Source organism: Podarcis gaigeae, assembly GCF_964106915.1.
Source record: "Podarcis gaigeae genome assembly, chromosome: 12".
NCBI lineage: Eukaryota > Metazoa > Chordata > Lepidosauria > Squamata > Lacertidae > Podarcis > Podarcis gaigeae.
In genome coordinates, this window is record NC_139688.1 from 42,650,343 (window position 1) to 42,658,906 (window position 8,564).

Here is an 8,564-nt window from a genome sequence, read left to right on the forward strand (position 1 = left end):
TTCCTGACATTCATGTCCCAGCCACTTATCAGGATGATGCAGGGGCGGGGAGGCAGCGAGCTCAGAGATCCAGTGCCAACCTGGAGCTCTAGCTGGTCATCCATGAAACTCTGTCCTGCCCCTCCTCCCCATGGTCCCGGTACTTGGCACTGGTGCCAGCAGGGTGGCTGTAAGCAGGATATAACTCTCCCTGCTGGCCACTCCTTAGTGATGTACTTTAAAGGTGCTCAGCACAGCAGCCCGTGGTCCTATTTACCTGTACTCTAAGGGGGCTCCTTTACCGGTAGATTCCACCAACTTCTGCCAAAAGGAAAGTGTTGCAGCAATTTCCCCTTCTCCATAATAGTGAATGGGGAGTGGGAGGAACAAAGCTTTTTTCTGAAACAGATCTGGATCATGAGCTGAACCAGGCAACCTCTTTGGACCACAGTGGGCTGCATCCCAAAACACTGTATCAGGATCTGAAGCAAAACTCATGGTCTGCACACACCCTTACCTCAGCCTGCTTAGCTTCAGCAGCAGAATGGGATTATGTGCCTTAAGACAAGTTTTGGATAAGGCATCTCTGTGTACTGTATTTACTAGCCACAGCCCTGAAGCCATTAATGCTAGGTGGCACCTACTTCACAACACGAAGAAGTTGGGGTGCATAGAAAATGTCCATCTCCCAGACCACTCTCTGCAAAACAGATTGGCCATGAAGATACAGAAGTTAGCCATCACTGTACCCGATTATTGCAGTGCTCTCTGCATGAGCGAATTCATCTTTTATTACTCTGCTGGCTTTATAGTCAGGGAGAATGCTGCTCTCACAAGGGTGAAAATTATGTGTGCATGGAAATTTGACAGCTGTCATCCATTTGGCGACTGCTGCTGTGATCTTAAACCCAGTCCTTCTGAACGAGAAAGTGGTATCTTTATAAGCAGGCGAAAGCTTTGGTCAATGGCGAAATGAAGTGTAGAATTGCCCACAAGTCCAGATCATTGCTTTTTCTACCCTTCTTGCATATTTAACCTTTACCTTTTGTTTCCAGCATGGATATATAGAGGAAGAAGCTTTGCAGTCACCCTACGTTTCCCATTAAGGCCTGTCCATCATGGAAATAGGAACAAATTCAATAAACTTATAATGGCTGTTCTATGAAAAGCTCACCTGCTCTGATTCTAAAACGGCAAATCCCTTCTGCTGGGGGCATGTCCATGCTTGGTGTTTTCATTTGTTGCTTTCACTGAAGGTGCTCTAAGCTTTCTGACAACATTCATGAAATGTGACAGCCTTCTACAACCTGTCCCCCCCTAGCTCCTTCAGACTACGATTTCCTTGGGCACCTGATAAAAAGGTAAAGGGACCCCTGACCATTAGGTCCAGTCACGGACGACTCTGGGGTTGCGGTGCTCATCTCCCTTTATTGGCCGAGGGAGCCGGCGTACAGCTTCTGGGTCATGTGGCCAGCACGACTAAGCCGCTTCTGGCGAACCAGAGCAGCACACGGAAATGCTGTTTACCTTCCCGCCGGAGTGGTACCTATTTATCTACTTGCACTTTGACGTGCTTTCGAACTGCTAGGTTGGCAGGAGCAGGGACCGAGCAACGGGAGCTCACCCCGTTGTGGGGATTCGAACAGCTGACCTTCTGATCGGCAAGTCCTAGGCCCTGTGGTTTAACCCACAGTGCCACCCATGTCCCTTGAGCACCTGATACATGCATTCATTTGCAGACCTCTCCCTAGTACATGTGACTTGGCTGAAGAAGCCACACTGCAAAATCTGGAGATGTGCGGGTTTTGAAGGATGGCTGGGTTTCAGTTCAGAAAGTGCACATTTGGTAAGTTTGCTTTTAAATGCGCACTGAATCAATTTTGTCCCCATAACTAGTTACAGTAGAAAACATCTGCATGGCATCAGGCCACAAAGGTCTAAAACTGGGCTGCAGCCTGCAAACATCAGGTCTTCTAACTGTCCCTATTTTCCAGGGACAGTCCCAAATTTACAGAAGCTTCTGATTTGATTTCAAAATGTTCCACTTTTGCTTAGGACATCCCTGTTTTCACCGGAGAAATATTGGAGGGTATAGAGTTATGCAACCCCCGAGCCAAGGAGATAAGGTAAGTAACTATACAACCTTTAGAAGATATCTGAAGGCAGCCCTGATAGGGAAGTTGTTGTTTTTTAAAATAATAATAATAATGTTTTAATATGTTTTTATATATGTAGGAAGCCACCTAGAGTGGCTGTGGCCACGCAGTGGGTGGGGTATTATTATTGTTATTATTATTATTATTATTATATTTTATTGAATAGGACATTGCTATGTTTATTGGAGAAATGTTGGAGGGTATCCTGCAACCAATGCGAGACATCAACTGTTCTTGATAAGAGATGCAATTTTGTTGCTGCTGCTGCTTAAGAAGTCATTGTGTCCTTAACTGCTGAAAAAGTGAGGTGAATATTTGGATTGTTTTGTGCGTCTCAGCCCAACTCTGAAAAGTGTTTGCTACTCTGAGGCATCTCAAGGATAACTCAGTATTTAGTGGGGTGACTAATACATTTCGTCCCCATCAACAGTTATCAGATTTATCGGATCATTGGTTTATCAAAATATAAGAAGAGCCAAAGAGTTTCTGCCGGGCAAAGATTGGATGAGCAAGAATGACCCCTTCGGCATTGCCAGTTAACCAGCAAATGCTCATACAGACATGATGCAGTGTTTCTAAAAATAAACATAGACTCTCTTGTGATTGGTTGTGAACGAGGGTTGGGATATATACTGTCACATTCTGGCCTTTGCCACAGCTTATTGCAAGCAGGAAAGAGTCACTCCGCCCATCTCTGCAGGCAGTTTTGGTGCTTTATACCTGATCTCTGGATTCCCAATCTTCTCGATGTACACTTTACATTGGAAGCAGAAATGGAATGGGAGCTGGTGGAAAGAGCTCAAAAAGAACTGACTGCATGACTTGGCTTTGATTAAAATCATTGAGGCAGAGGAAGAGTGTGATGCTCTTCTCACAACAGCACAGCAGTGATGAGAGAGAGAGAGAGAGAGAGAGAGAGAGAGAGAGAGAGAGAGAGAGAGAGAGCAGGGAATGGGATTCACTGTTTGCAAACATTGCAAAGTCACCCACGTCCTGGAAAAAGCGCTTTGAGACGGATTCAGCGAACGCATTCTGCTAGAGGAAGCCAGTGCAAAGACTCCTGCTAGCACAATAGGACTTTCCCCTTTTCCAAATCTGTGCAGAGAGTTGTGTGAACCCTCTCTGTTATGTACTGAAGTTCTCACCCTGGGCCAGCAGGGGGATACTGTAGATAGTTATGCAAATAAGGGATCGAAAGTGACATTCAGTGATTGGAGAGTTTTAGAAAATTGTTACAGTTACATTGTACTGGAGCTCTATATAAGCAGGCTGACTGAACCCTTCAGTTCAGTTCTGTTCTGGCCTGTGAATAAACAAGAGCTGTTTGAAGAATCGCTGTGTCGTCTGATATGTTCACCCACAACTTAACACTCCCCCCCCTCCAAGAACACTGTGGGGAGGCAGAGGAGAGAGGAGCTTATTCTGCTGCGTAAGCAGAAATCCTTACGCTGATGGCATGATCTCCTTATCGCTAGGTTGAATTCCATGCACCCTTTTTAGTGAAGCAGGGTACAAAAGTGGATCAAAGTGTTTGCACACCACAACAGTGCTAACTCCACACTTATTCAGGATGCTACTTGCCAGCTACCTAGCACTGAGACAGGAACCGTACTCCACCATGAGTGCTAGGGTGCCCAGAGTGGCTGTGGCAACCCAGTCAGATGTGTGTGGTATAAATAGTAAAATAATATTTATGGAATGGGACATCCCTATTTTCATTGGAGAAATGATGGAGGGTATGAAGGAGGCAGCAAGGCTGGTGCAATGTAAACACACCAACACATTTGCAATGTGCTGATCTCACTGCCCACTCCCCCCCCCCCGCTACTCTCCATTCCAGTAAAGGTAAAGGACCCCTGGATGGTTAAGTCCAGTCAAAGGCGACTATGGGGTTGCAGCTCTCATCTTGCTTTCAGGCCGAGGGAGCCAGTGTTTGTCCACAGACAACTTTCCGGGTCATGTGGCCAACATGATTAAACCGCTTCTGGTGCAACAGGACTGTGGGGTGTGAAACACAGAGCAGTCAAATACAACATTCCTAGAGTGGACATGTTTAGACATGAAGAGGGATGTTTGTCCAGCCAGTAGATAAACTTCCTGTTTCCTTCCGAGCTGGGACAAACTGCCTCTAGATGTGACCAGAGGTGGGCATGACCTTACCTGTGCAGGTAACAAAAGCACAGGGCTGGCCACCACACCACCTCTTCTCCATTTTGCTTTCATCGAAGAAGCATCCTTATGGGATAGATTCCACATGTATATATTTTGTAACCTAAGTCTGCCTTCTGGGATCCATCTGTGAACAGAATGTGTGAGTAAACTATTTTATACTTTTGATACAAGACTGTGTAATGTCTATTCCTTTTAGGAGGGAATAAAGGGGAATTGCCAGGAAACTTATTTTAGAGGATTACGCAAGCCTGGCCAAACCTATCTGCTATGTAAGTTTAAAAGGGGAATGTTACTCTGCTAAATTATAGAACTTGTTAATGCAAGTTGGAAAGGATATAATTAAAAAATATATCCACTCCTGCCTCCCTGAACATTCCCACAAGGACACCGTGACAGAAACCAGAGCGCACAGAAACGCCGTTTATCTTCCCGCCACAGTGGTACCTGTTTATCTACTTGCACTGGTGTGCTTTCGAACTGCTAGGTTGGCAGGAGCTGGGACTGAACAACAGGAGCTCACCCCATCGTGGGGATTTGAACCGCCAACCTTCCGATTAGCAAGCCCAAGAGGCTCAGTGATTTAGACCACAGCGCCTATACAGCAGTGGTGCAGTCAAAGAGAAGCTGGGTGAGCAGTAGAGCCCCACCACGACATCTACTACTTGGAGAAGGAATTAAATCTGGTCTCAAAATATCAACCCTGACCACCCTACAGAGATGCTAATACCACCATAGGCAAAATCCAGTTGTTGTTTTCATCAGTTGGAGTTCATCCAAATGGAGCATGCCCTTCCAAATTCAAGTTCTCTTTCTGTATTTGCTTTTATATTATACATTTACCTTAATTATCAAGGGCACGATTCTGAATAAAACGATTATATCATTTACCTCTGGGATTTCTATAAGCCTATTGAGTATGCATCATTAATAACAGAGAAGCTGACATTAGGCAGTTTATTTCTTACTTTCATTCTCAGCTCATCTTTTTGCATAATACTTAATTAAATCATTGTGATATTATTTGATCTTTTCAAGTCAAGGTTTGACAATTACTTTTTAATTTTAAAATGTGAAGGGAAATAATTTTTTTGTAACTGCAGAGACATCTCGGAATGTGTGTTTCGGCACTGATATCACATTGTTGGATATCTTTGAAGCATTTTGAGTGATAACAGATGGCTTGTTTTGCAGATGATTGATGAATAAATACATCCGTAGACCGGTGCAGAATGGGCTGCAGGAATTAGAGTTTTGCCAAATAACCTGCTAGAAAAGCTTTGCACCACCGCTGTGAGAAAGCATTATTTTGTGTTGAGGTTTCAGATATCAAGAAAGTAAGCTGTTTCATTTATTAATAGGGAAAGAGGGTTTTCATTTTGGGAGGCAGGTGGAAAGGACTGATGGTTTCAGCTTTCTGTTCAGTGGCAGAGATCCTCAAACGCCTCAGCATGAAGCGAACTTGTTTCTTCAAGCAAAATATCTGCCCTGGCCCAATGACTTAAATATATAGCACTCCAACAGAAGAAGAAGAAGAAGAAGAAGAAGAAGAAGAAGAAGAAGAAGAAGAAGAAGAAGAAGAAGAAGAAGAAGAAGAAGAAGAAGAACTGTCCTATTGTCACTCCACAGCACGTGACTATTAAGGGATGTAAGAGCTTCCCCTTCTTCATCATTGAAGGTACCATCAATAAACTCAGCCCCATGGCTGTCTGTTTAAAAGCTTTCAATTATTAGTAAATGCTAATTAAACAGGCAAATACAGGTAGCACCTGTATCTGTTTCAAATTGCCTGCTGAAGTGGATATAGCACCCAGAGATGATTTGTTCAGTCATTTGGATGTAATGAGATGTAGATGGATGGCTTGGCCTTGCATAACTTGTTATCCAGCCAAGATGCATGCACCCCACCAGTTCACCAGGAATTGGTATCTCCCCTGCCCCAACACAATATCATACCCTTCAACATTTCTCCGATGAAAATAGGGACATCCTATTCAATAGTAGTAGTAGTAGTAGTAGTAGTAATACCTCACCCATCTGAATGGGTTGCCCCAGCCACTCTGGGCGGCTTCCAACATATATACAAACAGAATAAAACATTAAATATTTTTTAAAAACCTTCCCTATAAAGGGCTGCCTTCAGATGTCTTCCAAAGGTTGTATAGTTACTTATCTCCTTGGCTCGGGGGTCGCATCACTCCATAATCTCCAACATTTCTCCAATGAAAATAGGGGCGTCCTAAGGAATAGCGGGACGCGGGTGGTGCTGTGATCTAAACTACAGAACCTAGGGCTTGCCGATCAGAAGGTCGGCAGTTCGAATCCCCACAACAGGGTGAGCTCCTGTTGTTCGGTCCCTGCTCCTGCCCACCAAGCAGATCAAAAGCACGTCAAAGTGCAAGTAGATAAATAGGTATCACTCCAGCGGGAAGGTAAACAGGACATTGTGGGATTAGATCAGAAACTGGGATAGCTTCTGTAAATCGGGGACTGTGCCTGGAAAATAGGGACACTTGGAGGGTCTGCAATATTTTGTGGTTCCAGAAAGGCAGCAAACTCAGGCTGCTTTCTATTCCCCAGTGGGCCACCATACACAGCTTACAGGTCACATCCAGTTTTGTGGGTTACAAATCCAACAGGATACATGTGATAAGACTGTATGGACAGCTTCCCACCCTTGCTGCTCTTGACCTAATGCCTGAGGACCTCCTGTCCTGCTAAACAGGATTAGAAAAAGTGTTCCTTTAGTCCAGCAATAATGCCTATACTAAACTCACCAGAATTGGACCCCTTCCTAAACTCAGCAGTGCATCAATGTCTCAATCGCAGCAACAATTGAACGAGAACAACAAGCAAAAGCAACAGGCCTCAAAAATCAGGCTGTTGCGACTTCTATCTTAGCCACAGGCCGAGGTATTATAATAATAATTGATGCAAACATTTGCACATACGTTAAATAGAAGCACTCAGAATTCTGCTCTTGCTCTGCTTGTCTGTACTTTGATGTCGGGAGAATGGAGAAGGGCCTCCCATTCATTGGGGAAGCAACTGTGGCTCAGAGCAAGGCAACAGCGAAAGTCAGACAACAATTCTCATCGGGGGATCCCTGCTGAAGTCATTCCCTGTACAAAGGCTCCCTTCCGTTTTGCCCGATGACGAGTCTAACAGCAAGGCAAAGTGATTACTGTCCGCGCAGCATCAGGCCACTTCTGGTTCCTTTCTTCTTTTGGTGACTAAAGAGGTGAGAGAATGGAGCAGCTAGCAGCTTCCCTTTTAGCCAGCCGCAACATTGTCATATAAAGAGAAGAAGTGGAGGGGACTCAAAGGAAGCGAAGTCTTCCTCTCCATTTTGTGCGCTATTCTATACTTTTGATGTATTTGCAGGGACGCAGCTCTAGCAGTGGAAGCTGGTCCCTTGGGGCAAATGGGTCACACTTTGAGAGCCAGTGTGGTGTAGTGGTTAAGAGCGGTAGTCTCGTAATCTGGGGAACCGGGTTCGCTTCCCCACTCCTCCACATGCAGCTGCTGGGTGACCTTGGGCTAGTCACACTTCTTTGAAGTCTCTCAGCCCCACTCACCTCACAGAGTGTTTGTTGTGGGGGAGGAAGGGAAAGGAGAATGTTAGCCGCTTTGAGACTCTTTCGGGTGGCTTGACAGCTCCTTAATCTCAGTGTCGCCCTTGGGCAACTGAGCAGGGAGGAGAACGGGGACCAAACTAGAATTCGTTGGCTCTGTGTGCCATTGGCTCCGGCTCCAACTACCGTTGGTCTCCTGGCTTTGTGTCCTAACAGTTCCAATGGGCACCAACCACCACTGATATCTTCTGGTCTTAAATGGAGGAGCAGAGCGCCAGCCCTCTCACAGCTGTCCAGAACTGCTTCAGGACAGGTCTTTACGGGGATTCATCCAGTTTGAAGCAGCTTGGTAGGAAACTGGATGAGTGTACCATTCGTATGACCATGGCTGCGGCAAACAAAATGGGGCTCAAAATTCCAACACCCGGTGCTACCTCAGTGCAGCTGTACAGCTCTATTGATGGGCTCCGTTGAAAACAGCTTCTCCATGCAAACCAGGAAGTGACCCCTCCAGACAACGGAACGACTCCTCTTTTCTTATCTCTGCAGCCGCGATCTCCTGGGTGACTCAAACACTGTTAGGCAGCTGAATGCATATGTGTACTCCGTCCGTTTCCTTTCCTGCCTCCTTCCATGTGGCCCCGGGTGCTGGCAACCCACACTATGCCACTAAAGCATGGGATCG

At 45.5% G+C, this 8,564-nt stretch overlaps 1 pseudogene across 1 annotated transcript in view; it reads right to left on the reverse strand.

The window, feature by feature from the left end:
- Positions 1-6,007, reverse strand: part of LOC310828604 — a 249,822-nt pseudogene extending 243,815 nt beyond the window's left edge. Inside the window, exons 1-2 of the transcript in view lie at positions 5,987-6,007; positions 5,821-5,916 (exon numbers count right to left, since the gene is read on the reverse strand). The product of the transcript in view is annotated as an uncharacterized misc_RNA (transcript). The remainder of the gene's footprint in view (positions 1-5,820; positions 5,917-5,986) is intronic.
- Positions 6,008-8,564: the final 2,557 nt, after the last annotated feature.